A 14885-nucleotide genomic window follows, 5' to 3' on the forward strand; every position below is an offset into this window, starting at 1 on the left:
TGTGGCTCATTTGTTCCTTCATTGTTGGGTTCTTTATATATTCTGGATACTAGGTATATGATTTGTAGATATTTTCTTCTTTTCTCTTTTTTTTTTTAACTTTTTTTTTTTTTTAAGATTTTATTTATTTATTTGACAGGTAGAGATCACAAGTAGGCAGAGAGACAGGCAGAGAGAGAGGAGGAAGCAGGCTCCCCACTGAGCAGAGAGCCCGATGCAGGGCTTGATCCCAGGACCCTGAGATCATGACCAGGGCTGAAGGCAAAGGCTTAATCCACTGAGCCACCCAGGCGCCCCTTTTTTTTAACCTTTCTTGATGTTTTCCTTAGAAACACACAGGTCTTTAAATTTGATGAAGTCCAATTTATCTTTTTTGTTTGTTTGTTTCATTGCCTAATCCAAGGTAAAGCCCTTGTTTCAAAATTTGGGACTGACAATCAGATTACCATTTAAATAGATCATCCAGGCTATTTGGAAACTGGATTGGAAGGTTCTAGAGTGAAAGTAGGGAGAACAAACCAAAAAAAACATCCATAAGTTCTTGTTATATCAGTGTATTCCAATACACTTGTTAATAGGAGTAAAAAGTGGTCTCTACTTTTAAGGAATTCATAAGGTAAAACATACACCCAATTAATTGTTTTATAAGGCAGATTATCCTGAGTGCTATTTAAAAAAGAATGATTTTTTTTTTTAAAGGAACACTGAAGTTACTTGTATAAACTTACTGAGTTCTTTTTGTATCTCCAATATCTAACATACAGTTAGTGCTTAATAGTTGTTTTATGAACTTCTGGATGACACAACACATCAGTGAAAGCTGAGGGAGAGATTGCATTAGAACTGAGCCTTGAGGGGATGTGGGAAAGGTACTGGCAGGTCGAAAGTGGGAACAGGATGTTATTGTTGGAGGGATCATATCTGAGAGGAGGTGATTCAAATTAAGGGTATTTTGACTGAAACCTAGAGGTGGTAGAATTATGTAGGCATGGAAATTAGAATAGTCCTTTGCGGGGCACCTGGGTGGCTCAGTGGGTTAAAGTCTCTGCCTTCAGCTCAGGTCATAATCTCAGGGTCCTGGGACCGAGCCCCGCATCAGGCTCTCTGCCCAGCAGGGAGCCTGCTTCCTCCCTGCCTCTCTGCCCACCTGTGATCTCTGTCTGCCGAACAAATAAATAAAATCTTTAAAAAAAAAAAAAAAAAAAAGAATTGTCCTTTGGGACTTAGATGTAATTCCAGATTGAGTTTATAAATAGGAAGGTGCCTGGGAGTCAGTGCCTTCCTCAAACTCCTTTAGTGGCACGATTGTCCTTTCTCGTAGGGAAGTATAGTGTGGGTTGTAGTGGAGAGAAAGTGGAGCATATCTAAGATGGTGGCCAACAGTTTTGATCAGGTATAGGGTAGAAGTAATGGAAACGGGGATTTGGGAGATGCTGAGGTAGTGACAGTAGCAGGTAGCACCTAATAGAATTGATTATGCCTGCGAATGCTGGGAAGGGCAGAGCCAAATGCAACCCTTCAAAGGGTTGAGCTTCAGCGATGGTTGGGAAAAGTGGCCCCATTTAACGAAGGAGGGCAGTTGGGTGTTGGGGTGATGACAAGTTTAACACACCTGCAGGAAGTTCCAGGTGGAAGTTCTCTAGTGGGTTTTGGTGCAGCAAGTGATAGGCTCCGGCAGTTGGCTGTGAGGCATAGAGGAAATAAGGTTGGGCTTTGGAGTCTGTCATACCTCTGGCTCCATCTCTTCCTGGCTTGGTAAACTTTGGGGAAGTTATTTAACTTGATTTCCTCCTTTGTATGAACCGCCCCCTCACAGGACTGTTGGGAGGATCAGACGGGGTCGTCTCTGTAAAATGCCCGACAAGTAGGAAGGTTCTCTATTCGGTTTGTTTCCTTCTTCCATGGAGTCATAATACTTTGATTTCTTTGAAAATCTTCTTCAGTAAATGTGGTGCTTTGAATGGAATCACTGGCATAATCCAGTGGGATTTAGGCAGTATATAGGGTGTGTGTGTGTGTGTGTGTGTGTGTTGTGTGTGTATATATTATGTGTGTGTATGTGTACCAGTGGAGCCTACAAGCACTGTTTTTAAACTATTAATTGTCTTGTCCTCCTATTTTTTTTAAACTAGTCTTGTTTCCATTCTTGTCCAAACAAAAATACTTACCCCAAAGTTATGTGTGTATGTCTTTTGGAAGCCTTCCTGGACCTAAAATTGCTTTTTAGAAATTGTGCCATCCTCTTTTTTTTTTTTTTTTTTTTTTTAAAGATTTTATTTATGTATTTGAAAGAGAGAGCACAGAGACAGGGGAAGAAGCAAGACTCCCAGCTGACTGAGCACGAGCCTGATGTGGGACTTGATCTCAGGGCCCTGGGATCATGTCCTGAGCCAAAAGCAGATGCTTAACTGACTGAGCCACACAAGCGTCCCAAAATTGTGTCATTAAGATGAGCATTTTTCTACCTTTACCTGTTTGTCTGCTTGGTTAGATTTTCTCAGGGTCTTTTAATGTTCTGGACTGCTGATATGTCTGATTCGGCTTTTGGTTTGCTTTGTTTAAATCCTAAATTCTAACTCAACTGCTTATGTATTTTTTCTTCTGTGGACTTCTGTAGATCTTGGTAAAAATAGCCAATGTAGTTTGTGGGAGAACTATAAAATATCGATTGCGTATAGGAGTACAGCTTCCTAATTTTCTTAAAATGCTAACTATAAATACTGTCTCAGGACACAATTTAGTTTTTCCATGAGGGACATTGATTTTTAACTTGCGTTATTTCAGTGGCTTAGTTTTAAAAAAATCAAGAATCTAGCTTGGAATACAGTGAAAGTGCAAGACCTCCTTCCTGTTGAGCTCAGAGTTTTGTTTTAGTTTTCTGTGGTTTTTAGGAGCTAAACACTATGCATAACAATGAATGTGCTAAGTTTAATTATTCCATTTCTTAATGTCTTAGAATTGGAAGGGATTTGAGTCCTTCTGTCCAAGTGGCCATTCTCTACTGGGTCCCTTCTGTAGCCGCTGACAGCCAGCTCACTTCCTCTGGAGGCAGATTTTTTTTATTGCTGGCAGGTCTGGTTGTTGGAAGATCTTTTTCTTTGTACTGAGATGAAAGCCAGTCCTTGAAACTGTCATCCGTAAACTGTTGTCCACTTGTCCACCTTTACTCTTTTGGTGTCACACACATTAAATCCAGTAACTCTGCAGACAATTGGAAATAGTTGCTAGGTACCACTTCACTGAATGAAGTCCTCTTTTTCACCACCCTCAAAAGAATAGCCCTCCATGATGACTTTTCTAGATTCTTTTCAGCCTGGTTTCATTTTGATCCTTTTAAACTGTGATGGCCTCCATCAGTAACAACTGGTCAAATATGGTAGGACCATTGTAGCTGTCATGGCTTGACTTCTAAATTCTCAGTGTTTCTGAATAGTGTCCTGCGATGAGCACGGTAGCTCAGTTAGCCTTGTAGAGCCCGCGGTACGTGAGGCTGTCTCCAAGCCTATGGGCAGACACCAGCTACTCAAGGCTACTGCAGTCTGTAGTCCTGTCCTTTGAGTGATCTTCCATCTCCCCCGTGGTTCGTTCTGAGGATAGCTAAAAGTATTAGGGACAAATTAGATAAATACTGGGGGTTTGGTGGAATGGCCACTTAGCCTAAATATCGTAGGACATTGATCCATGTGATGAACAAATCATGAGTAAATTGGCCCAGGTTGTCATTAAGTATGATTAAGTATGTTGTCATTAAGTATGATTGGCCCAGGTTGTCATTAAGTATGTCATTAAGTGGGGCGCCTGGGTGGCTCAGTGGTTTGGGCTGCTGCCTTTGGCTCGGGTCATGATCTCAGGGTCCTGGGATCGAGCCCCGCATCGGGCTCCCTGCTCCGCAGGAAGCCTGCTTCCCTCTCTCTCTCTCTCTGCCTGCCTCTCTGCCTACTTGTGATCTTCGTCTTTCAAATAAATAAATAAAATCTTAAAAAAAAAAAAAAAAGTATGTCATTAAGTATGATTTATTTGAATAATTTTCACGTATTATTTATTTCCTAAAATCGAGGACTCTGATTTTATGCTGAATGCCTTTGTTCATTCAAAGCTCTGAGAGGTAGTGTTTGTCTTTAAGAGTGTGGGCTCTGAGCTACATAGCTGGCTGGGTTTGGAATCTGACTTGGCGACCCTTGCACCTCAATCTTGGGCGAAGTAGGTAACCTTTTTGTGTTGACTCATTTATGAAGGAGAGTAACAGCGCGGCTACCTCACAGGATCTCTTCGTGAGTATTAAGTTAATATGTGCTGGCAGAGCTGAGGCCATGGTCAGGTGAGTGAAGCACTGTCCTTGGGTGAAATTTTAAGGGGGTGCCCAGAAAACTCAGTAAGTGAGAGAAGTGGGTTGTTCAGTGCACTAAAAGGAACAAAACGCAACATTTTAAAAAGATAAAAGACCAGACCTGACAGATTGAGGCAGGACTAAAATGCGTGAGAGTGAGTTGTATAAATGAGTTGGATCGATTTTCATTGTGGATTTTTTTTTTTTTTTTTGGACTATTTTTGATACTTTAAAATATGGCACTAAAGGGGCGCCTGGGTGGCTCAGTGGGTTAAAGCTGCTGCCTTCAGCTCAGGTCATGATCCCAGGGTCCTGGGATCGAGCCCCACATCGGGCTCTCTGCTCAGCAGGGAGCCTGCTTCTTCCTCTCTCTGTGTCTGCCTCTCTGCCTACTTGTGATCTCTGCCGTCAAATAAATAAATAAAATCTTTAAAAAAATATATGGCAGTAAAATATTAGTTATCTTGATTCCTGGAGTTCGGCGTTTTTGAATGTCTCAGCCTCTGATCTTAGTTGGCCAGTGTGTGGTGTTAGTTATTAGTGGTTGATTGCAGTGATGTTAGTTTTGTAGAGGAAATGCATTTAAGAGCCTTGTGGAAGGATTCCCCCCCTCCCCCATGACTGCTCTGTTAGGTTGTCTCAGGGCCAGTCCAGATCTCCTTGTCAAGGTCAGTTTTACATTTTGAATGACATGTTATGAACACTGCTGGAGCTCAAACCCTGGAGAATAAAAAATGCATGCACTTAGCTTATGTCTAGAGGAATGCAGCCAAGCCAAACAGCCCTGAAACATTGCATTTCCTTCAGGGCCAGGATCAGGAAAGACAGCCACAGATGGTTGGCTGAGCCGGAGCTGGAACTGCTGTTGGGCGGCGTGAGATGTTCGAAGTGGCAGAAACCAGGAACCCTTTGCGGGGTGGGAAGTGGTGTTTCTAGAAGTTAAATTAAGATGGTAGAATCTTTCTCTAATTCTGGTTCTGCTCTAGTTTGCCTTTGGTTATACAGACCCAATACAAACATGTTTTGGAAATCTGTTTCATGGTTACTGGCCAGTGAAAGGCAAAAAAAAAAAAAAAAAAAAAAAAAAAATTGCAGGATCCATTTTTAAAGCTTTGTTCTTGACAGTTGAAGTGTTACACAAGGCAAGGCAAAGCTGTCTGTTAGGACATGATCCCTATTAAGGTGCCTGCCCGCCTGCTTGCTTTCCTTCTTCCCTGCCTTCCTTCCTTCATTCCTTCCTTTGTCTTTTTTCTTTTTGATGCAGATTCATCCCATGTTGCTTTTTTACACAAAGTAGAAGGAGTTGCTCTTAAAAGGTCACATGAACTGGATCTTGCTGATATTTTGCATAAAATCTGTGGAGCCAGATAATAGCACTATAGCGGTTACCATGGACTTGTTCATGTTTAAATTTGCCTGAAGATATTTTATCAATTTTGTTTTGAGATTGCAAAGAAGTGGAATCCAGTGATACACTTAAGAAGTGGAATGAGTTTAAAACCCAACTTTCCGGGATGCCTGGGTGGCTCAGTGGGTTAAAGCCTTTGCCTTCAGTTCAGGTCATGATCCCAGGGTCCTGGGATCGAGCCCGCATCTGGCTCTCTGCTCAGCAGGGAGCCTGCTTCTTCCTCCACACTCTCTCTCTGCCTACTTGTGATCTCTGTCTGTCAAATAAATAAATAAAATCTAAAAAATAAAACAACTTTCTTTTGTTGGCTGCCGCCTGACTTTGATGCCTTGCTCTGAAACCGCTCTGCTGTGTGAGTCTGATCATTTGTGGAGACTCCCGGTATCTTCTGGCTTTGCATTGGGAAGAAAAAAAAAAGAGTTGGAAAATTCTTGTCTCAGAAGAATGTATGTCACCGCTGTACCAATTTTTAGAGAACAGCTGTGGCAGCTGCTTTGTTGTCCTCCTTTCATTTGGCAGGTGGAGAAAGTGGGAAAGTTTTAAAGTGAGTTCTAAAATTAGTGTGTCTGGTGGAGCATTCAGTTTCGTGTATATGCTGCTTGGAATAACATTGTGAGCCGATGCGGAGACTTGACAGTAAACTTAGGGGTTGAAACCAAGCGGCCGGTACCTTGGTGGCCGTTGGGTTTATAAGCCAAACATCCTCAGATGTCTAGGAACTTAACGCTTGGGGTAGGGACAGCTGCGGCAGTCAGTCATCGTGAGCTGACAGCAATCCTTGGTTTAATGGGCGGAGTTTAATGCTTTAATGTTTCCTGTCTGGTGACTTACCGAGGCAGGCTGGCGGGGGTCTGAGGGTCCTTGGCTTTGCGCAGGGTGGAAATCAAACAGGGAAGTGAGAGCAGAGTTTATTGAAGATATAGAGAGAGGACAGATACGGACAGAGCATTGGGGAGACTCTGACAGGAGAGAGAGTCTTGTCTTTGCTGGGCCTGGGGGTTTTATTGAGGACTGCGGTCTGGTGTGTGTGCCCTCACAGACATCCAGGAACTGGTCTCCATCAGTCACTTATATCTTGAGCCCCGGGGGTCTTGGTGTCAGGGTGTCTGGAGTCAGTGCTCTTGGAGAACCTTCTTGACAGCCTCTAGATGTTATCTGTCATGCTGGAAGATTCCAAAGAAATCGTTAACTCCTTGACCTTTACAAGGAGGACATGCGTTATCAGTACCATAAGCCTGTGTAGGGAGAGGGTGCAGGTCCCAGCAAGAACAGAGGCAGGAGAATGAGCAGATTCCTGCATGAGGTACCTTCAGGTTCTCTTATCTCATGACCAGCTTGTACTTGGATTAGTTAGGCCCAAGGTGAAATGCCATGTCTTCTTCTCTTCCTCCTCACTGTTTCTTTTCTGCTTCTGGGCCAGCTTGCACTTCGTTGTAAAGTGATTTGTCCACCGTAAATCCTGGTTGTTGGTGTTGAGTCATGATGTGTGGCATGGGAGTGACTGCACAGCATGGGACAGGCGTTCTCTCTGGTGGGGGTGATCTGTAACTCTGGGAAATGGTCCGTGGTGCTTGACGGGTCCTCTAGCATTACCCATTGAATCAGAAAGACCTGGACCCTCACCACTTATGTGGTGGGCACACAGTGGTCTACTCCACCATTTACAGTGCCGCCCACGCCCCTATAACCTCTTCTTAGATGTCATGCTTCTCTAGGGGTCTTCACTTCCTTTTCAGTATTGTAAGGGCCACCCTTTTTCTGCATTCCTTCATCCCCTGTTGGCCACTACCTATATTTTCTTCTCCCAAAGGACCCCTCATATGAGATGGTCATATTGAGTTTTGGGCATGATGTTTGGAGTGAGTTGATGGGGCATGTTGGATGCCACTATCCTAACACCTGTCAGCCGTTCTTCACACACACCCCCTAGTTCTGTCAGCCCGTCCCCTAGTTCAGAGTTAATGTGTTACTTTCTTGCTCTTTTCCTTTCTGGAGTATTTGCTTGCTCTCTCTCTCCATCTGTCTATCCCCCAGCTTTCAGTCCTCCAATACCTGTTACTTTCTTTCGTTCTTTTTTTTTTTTTAAGATTTTATTTATTCATTTGACAGACAGAGATCACAAGTAGGCAGAGAGGCAGGCAGAGAGAGAGGAAGGGAAGCAGGCTCCCTGCTGAGAAGAAAGCCCGAAGATGTGGGGCTCAATCCCAGGATCCTGGGATCATGACCTGAGCCGAAGGCAGAGACTTTAACCCACTGAGCAACCCAGGCGCCCCCGTAGGAAGGTTTTATAGGATAAAAACAAGAAAGAAAAAGGAAACTATCTGACTGGGTGGGGCCACAGAGTCAACCTTCTTTCTGGTGAGAAGGCCCAGAGCTGGCCTGGCCTCTTTGGATACTGGCTGACAAAATACACTGCTTTTCTGCTCACAGGGAGCAGTTACAGAGGCACAAAAATTATCTTAAGTTTCAGTTTGCTGACATAGGACAGTGGGCACAAGTGGTTCCATCTTGGGCCTAGAAACTTACATCAACGCTATCGTCAGGCACATTTTTTTTCTTATATTTTATTTCTTTGACAGAGAGAAAGAGAGAGGACAAGCAGAGGGGAGCAGAAGACAGAAGAGAGATAGGGCCTATCTAGGGCCTACACCTTGGGCCTAACTAATCCAAGGGGACTGAGTCCCTTGTTGGGCTCCTTGCTCAGTCCCAGGACCCTGGGATCATGACCTGAGCCAAAGGCACATGCTTATTAAGTCACTGAGCCATCCCATCACCTAAGGGGCACATTTTAAAAAATTAAGTATTGGACCAAACATTATTCTAATCCCATATATGCATTACCTCATTTAATTCTTACCACTTTCGGAGGCCGTACCATTATTATTCTTGCTTTGCAGCTGAAGAAATGGATCTACAAAGTGACTGAGCCACGTGCCGGCTGGCTTCCGGCTGGCTTCCCAGGAAGTAGGATCAGAGCCCACACTCAACCGAAGGTCCAGCAAACCCGCAGCTTCCCACGCCCACCAAGCCTACTTCCACTTCCTCAAGCCATTGATCTCTTCCAGTTCTTCCCACTCTTGAATCCTCTGTTCAACCATCTACCCTCCCCTTCTGAAGGAGACCACCACAAGGGCAGGTCTTGTTCAGCTGAGTGACTTAAACTAAGCCTCAAGGTGCAAAGGATTCCTTCAATATTTTTAAGCTGAATAAGTAAATAAATAAAGATGGGATTTTTTAAAAAGAGAAGAAAGAGGGACAGCTGGGTGGCTCAGTGGGTTAAGCCTCTGCCTTCACCTCACGTCATGATCCTAGGGTGCTGGGATCGAGCCCCGCATCAGGCTCTCTGCTTGGCGGGGAGCCTGCTTCCCTCTGTCTCTCTCTGCCTACTTGTGATCTCTGCCTGACAAATAAACAAAATCTTTAAAACAAAACAAAAAAAAGCCTTCCTACCTTCTGCCTCATTTTGTAGTTCTCTGAAAGACTGTCCAGTTCATGTAGTGTTAAATGAAACTTGTTTGTACAACCTAAGTTGTCCTCTTTAATCCTTTTTTCTTTAACAAGAAAAGTTTTTTTAGTTTAAGCTCGCAATTGAGAATATACATACAAATACATAAAACTGACACACCCATCCAAAAATGTACAATATTCTCCCTTTTTGTGTACAAAACACTTCTGTGCATATAATACTTTTTTAGTTTTAAGAAAGCAAAATAGTGGTCTTGACAGCAGTGTGCTTGGCTCTCTTCCAGCACCTCATATGTGTTAAGTTACGTGCTTCTGGTATTATTTTCCTGTTAACACTCTAGTTAGTTCGTTGGTCATTAATTTTATTCAAGTTCCAGTTAGCTCACATACAGTGGTTTCAGGTGTACAATATAGCGATTGAATACTTCCATACAAGTGCGCTCCTTAATCCCCGTCACCTACTTCTCCTGTTCTCCCACCCACCTCCCCTCTGGTAACTGTCAGTTTGTTCTCTAGAGTGAAGAATCTGTTTCTAGGTTTCTCTCTCTCTTTTTTTCCCTTTTGCTCCTTTGTTTTGTTTTTTAAATAACACATATGAGTGAAATCACATGGTAATTAGTTCTTCTCTGACTTATTTCACTTTGCATAATACTAACTCCATCCAAGCTGTTGTAAATGGCAAGATTTCCTTCTTTTTTATGGCTGAGTAATATTCCATTGACTGACCGACTTCACTTAGCATGATACTCACTAACTCCATCCAAGCTGTACATGGCAAGATTTCTTCCCTTTTTACGGCTGAGTAATATTCCATTGCACACTTGCACATTTGTGCACGTATGGTATATATAGAGAGACACCATATTTTCTTTATTATATTATTTATTTATTTTTTTTCTAAAGATTTTATTTATTTATTTGACAGAGAGAGAAATCACAAGTAGACGGAGAGGCAGGCAGAGAGAGAGAGGGAAGCAGGCTCCCTGCCGAGCAGAGAGCCCGATGCGGGACTCCATCCCAGGACCCTGAGATCATGACCTGAGCCGAAGGCAGTGGCTTAACCCACTGAGCCACCCAGGCGCCCTATTATTTTAATACCCTGTGTTCTTTATCCCTTCATCCATTGCTGGACACTTAGATTGTTTCCATATTTTGGCTATCATAGAGAATGCTACAGTGAACGTGGAGGTGCAGATATCTTTTTAAGTTAGCATTTTCATTTTCTTCAGATAAACACCCAGAAGTGACATTGCTGGATTATGTGGTAATTCGACTTTGAATTTCTTGAGGAACCTGGATACTGGTTTTCGCAAGTGCTGCGCTCTGGTATTACCTGCCATTCTTCTTGCTGGATGTCACAGGGTGATTGCCTGTCCACCTGCTTCGTGGACCTTTTGCCCCCGCTGGGAGCCGTGTGCTACTAGAGCATTAGGAGCGGCTTTGCCCTGCTCCCCTTTCCACCTGCGGGACTGTCTGCTGGAGGCTGGCCAGTGGGGCTCATCTTAGGTATTTGGCTGTAGTTCTCCACCAGAGCATGGCCAGAAAGCCATGAGATAGAAGTGGGGTGGAGGGTGGGGGAAAGGGAGGGAGAGAGGGAAGGAGGGAAGACGCCCTCTCGGGCAGCAGTAGCCACGCACCCTGTGGGAGCAGATGGCAGCGGAGGAGACGGCAGCTTCCCTCACGCTGGTCCGCTGCCAGGATCCCGCACACAGGCAGCCGGCGGGGTGCCTGGCACGGCTGGATCCACACTCAGGGCCTCGTGCAAGACGAAGGAGTTCCTTTTTCTGTTGCTTATTTAAAAGTGAATTTCCTCCCTGTCCTCTGAAAGTACCGAGTAATGGAGTCGTGCCGAGGTCCCAGGTGGGGCGGCGAGTCTGAAGGTCAGTCCTGCTCCTCAGGCTGCAAGTGCCCAGTGTGCTGGCCACGGAGGCCCGCTGGCAGAACAGGAGCCCGAGACGGGAAACGCTGTGGCTCTAAAACTCATTTGGGATTTTGGCACACCTCACAGATGACTTGCCTTTTCCCATGTGTTCCCTTGGCCAGCTTCTGTTGCTTCCATCCTGATCTGCTTATATAAGGCAGCATGTGGTACTGGGCCAGATGTTCATGGTATGTTTATAAATGCATGTGTTCCCCTTCGGGGCCAAAAAAATGCTCCTGACATAAGACATCCAAAATTTTTTGGCTTCTAAGACTCCTGGTATCTTTTTCTTTCATGATCTATTTAAATTCTTAAAATGAGGTTACTGCACTGTTTTATTCTTTGAATCCCTGTGCAGTGTCAAATAATAATTGATCTGTTGGTGTGGGCAGAAAGCTTCAGGATAAAGAATCTGCTGGACTTCCCTTATACTTAGATATTGGATCACCTGCTCTTCCAGTAATGTGAACCCCTTCCCTACACAGAATCTTGGCTTTTGTCCATATATATTTTTAATCTTGGCTATTATAACAACATACCCCATGGACCCAGGGGGTACAAAATGAGACTGAGTGAATGTACAGATGCCGCCTGACCAGAGAGAAAAGAGCAGAGAGGCCAAGCAAAACACTGGCCCTTATTTGCAGGAGGTCTGGCAGGCCAGGTGTGAGGAAGCACCAAGGTGGTGCAGGCCTGGGGTCTGGTCGGACCACACCCCTCTATCTAGCATGGGTGTGGGGACCCATGCGGGGCCTGCCTCTGAAAGCAGGGAGCTGCTCCTTCTCCTCAGCTCCAGTGGAATCTTGGTGGATGGAAGCAGACTGATGTGATTCTACACATACTGGGCAAGCTGGATCCCCTGGCTCCCACACGTGGCCACAAAACCAGGTGAAGGGAGTTGAAATTCCACCTCGGAGATGACAGAGCTGGTGGGGCCCCTCCATGCAGATGAGGATACCCGAAGCCATGATGTGTGAGGCACGTTGCTGTATTTCGTCCTGTGGACAGTGACTTAGAAGCAGAGCTCTAAGAGCCAAGAGGCATGATTTTCAGCCTGCTGGTAATTCCTTGAATCATCTTGGCGCTCTGCCTCATTATGGAGCCATTCTGATGTGTTTAAAAGGGTATCATCCCATGATAAAAATGCAGATGGCAAGAATAAATCAAATGTATGATCTCACATATATGTGGACTATACAAGCAAACAGAACAAAATGGTCCTGAGCTCATAGACACAGAGAACAAATCGGCGGGTGCCGGATGTGGGGATGGGGAGGGAGGTGCAAAATGGGCGAATGCAGTCAGAAGGTCCAAGTTTCCAGTTACAAAATAAGTAAGTCATGGAGGTATATTGTTCAACATGTTGATTCTAATTAATAATACTGTACTGTATATTTGAAACTTGCTAACAGAATAGATCTTAAAAGTTACCATCAGGAGAAGAAAAGTTTGTAACTGTGTCTCGTGACAGAAGTTAACTAGACTTACTGTGGTAATCATTCCCTAATATCTACAGATATCAGGTTATTTTGTTGTACTCCTGAAACTAATGTTATATGTCAGTTTTAACCTCAATTAAAAAAAAACACATTATAGGCTTTTTCATTTCTAATCATAACTAGTGATAAAGAAGTGCACATTTATACTTTACATAGATTTGAATTCAAATCTAGGTTATAAGAAAGATCTTTTTTTGCTGTGAACCTTCTTTTGACTTAGAGAGTGATTGATTATATAGATCACAGATTCAAATAATGTTAGCTGCAATTTGCTGTGGTTGACACCAATAATAATTGTTCCCAGGATGAGGTAGGTACTGGACCCTAAGGCCAATAGCAAAGGTCAGGCTTAGAAGATCAGCACTCCATGTAAAGTCACTGCTCCTCAGGAGAGCCCTGTGGTCAGCGACTTGATCCCCTGGAGGGGGAGTTCTTCATCCAAAGGAGTAAAGGACAAACGGGATGAAAGTCTTCCTTTATGGTTTCAAAGTTTTGTATTATTTTATATAAAATGAAATATAAAGCCATCTTTGTTACCTTCTTTGGAAATAGTTTACAATCTTTAATGTCTTGTGATTTATCAAGAAGGTTTTTAGGTAAAGCTTATCTTTGTCACACAGACACCCAGAAGAAGATTCAGCTCAAAAAGAGGAAGAGCAGATTTTTGGCAATCTAGCCTAGTATAACCTCTCACTTGGGATGACTTCCATGTATATACCTGTTAGTGTGAAAATAAATTCTTCTCTTCACGTCAAACTTTCTGCCTCTTCTGTTAGAGAATATTTTGGAATCTTAATCTCAGAAATCTGTAAGAGTTGACTCATACACATTTTGTGGGTGTTTAAGAATGTCAGCTTTAGGAGGAGCAAACATGCACTTGTAGGAACAGATCCTTGCTTGTTCAGAGGTCAGGCTTGGGATCCAAGTACAACCTGTGCTAAGGATCTTTCTGCACCAGCTTGAATAGGCTGAAGCAAGAAGTGTGAGAACCACTGGCCAAAGGTATGAAATGTCCATTTATATAGTTAAATCAGATAACAATGTTTTGCTTAATTTAGTAATTTATTTTATGCAGTTATTCAGTGCCAAAGAATTACGATAACATTTAAAGGAAACATTGCTGCCTGTAATTCTTACTGTGTGATCGAGCAGGTTTTTCTGAGTCTTAATGCCTTGAAGTCATGACTGTGGTTACTAGAATTGTACAGTATATTACATGTAAGGTAAAGCAGGGGGTTTAATGAGGTGAAAGTTCATCTAATAATCTGTAGGATGTTGGAGACAGGAGGATGAGAATTTAAAGATGGGATAGTTTTACATCTCAAGTGAAGTGGTATTTATTGATGGTGAAAATAAGATGGTCTCTAGCCTCAAAGGCATTATAACCTGGTGTGAAGGATTTGTAAACAGCCCCGACTCAGTGGGTTAAGCCTCTGCCTTCAGCTCAGGTCATGATCTCAGGGTCTTGGGATCGAGTCCCGCAGTGGGCTCTCTGCTCCACAGGGAGCCTGCTTTCCCCTCTCTCTCTGTCTGCCTGCCTCTATGCCTACTTGTGGTCTCTCTGTGTCAAATAAATAAATAAATAAATACTCTTAAAAATAAAAAAATTTTTAAAAAAAGAAGAAGAGTGAACTGTAGATAGAAATATAACCACATCTGGCCATGCATACTGTGATGTGCATGGGGTATGCAGCACAGACCCTGTCTTAGAGCTTGGAAGTGTCAGTGCTAGGATTTGAACCTAGGCAGTCTGGCTCTGAAGTGTAAGCTCTTGACCATTACAGGAGGTTCAGACGTTTCTTCTTCATAGCTATCAATCACAAGTGTTAGGGAGTGATTAAAAACCATGTCTTTTTGTACTAAAGGAAAAGAAAGCCTGGCTTTGAACAAGGCCATTTGAAGGGTGGACACCAGCCATCTGTAATGAGTCATTTGAGTTAGGTGCCAAAATGCCTTTCTTCCATAATTTCTGCCTTTAAAGGACTTTGATATCTATTCACAGTGATTTTTTTGGTAAAGCTTACTTTCTTACTAAAAGATTCATCAAAGTGATATCAATGATAAGTAGTTTATCAAATGAAAATTTTCTTCATTTTGTGACAAGTTTGGTGCCAAAATGTTCTTGGGGGGGGGGCTGGGGGAGTAGAGAACCTGTAGTTTGCAGAATCCTAAAACTGCAGTTCATTTCTCACCATGCCTTTAGGGGTGTGTGTGTGTGTGTGTGTGTGTGTGTGTGTGTGTGTGTGTGTGGGCATTCTCATGACA

At 43.4% G+C, this 14885-nt stretch overlaps 1 protein-coding gene and 1 long non-coding RNA gene across 9 annotated transcripts in view; both read left to right on the forward strand.

Annotated features, from left to right (window-relative positions):
- Positions 1–14885, forward strand: part of AK4 (adenylate kinase 4) — a gene marked incomplete at its 3' end in the record, with an annotated part of 69921 nt that overhangs the window by 12682 nt on the left and 42354 nt on the right. The window lies entirely within an intron of this gene.
- On the forward strand, positions 4014–9263 carry LOC309842899. The gene is made up of 2 exons (XR_014299842.1): positions 4014–4318; positions 8633–9263. It is a non-coding gene; the product is annotated as an uncharacterized lncRNA (long non-coding RNA).

This window comes from Mustela nivalis (assembly GCF_964662115.1).
Source record: "Mustela nivalis genome assembly, chromosome: 10".
Taxonomy (NCBI): domain Eukaryota; kingdom Metazoa; phylum Chordata; class Mammalia; order Carnivora; family Mustelidae; genus Mustela; species Mustela nivalis.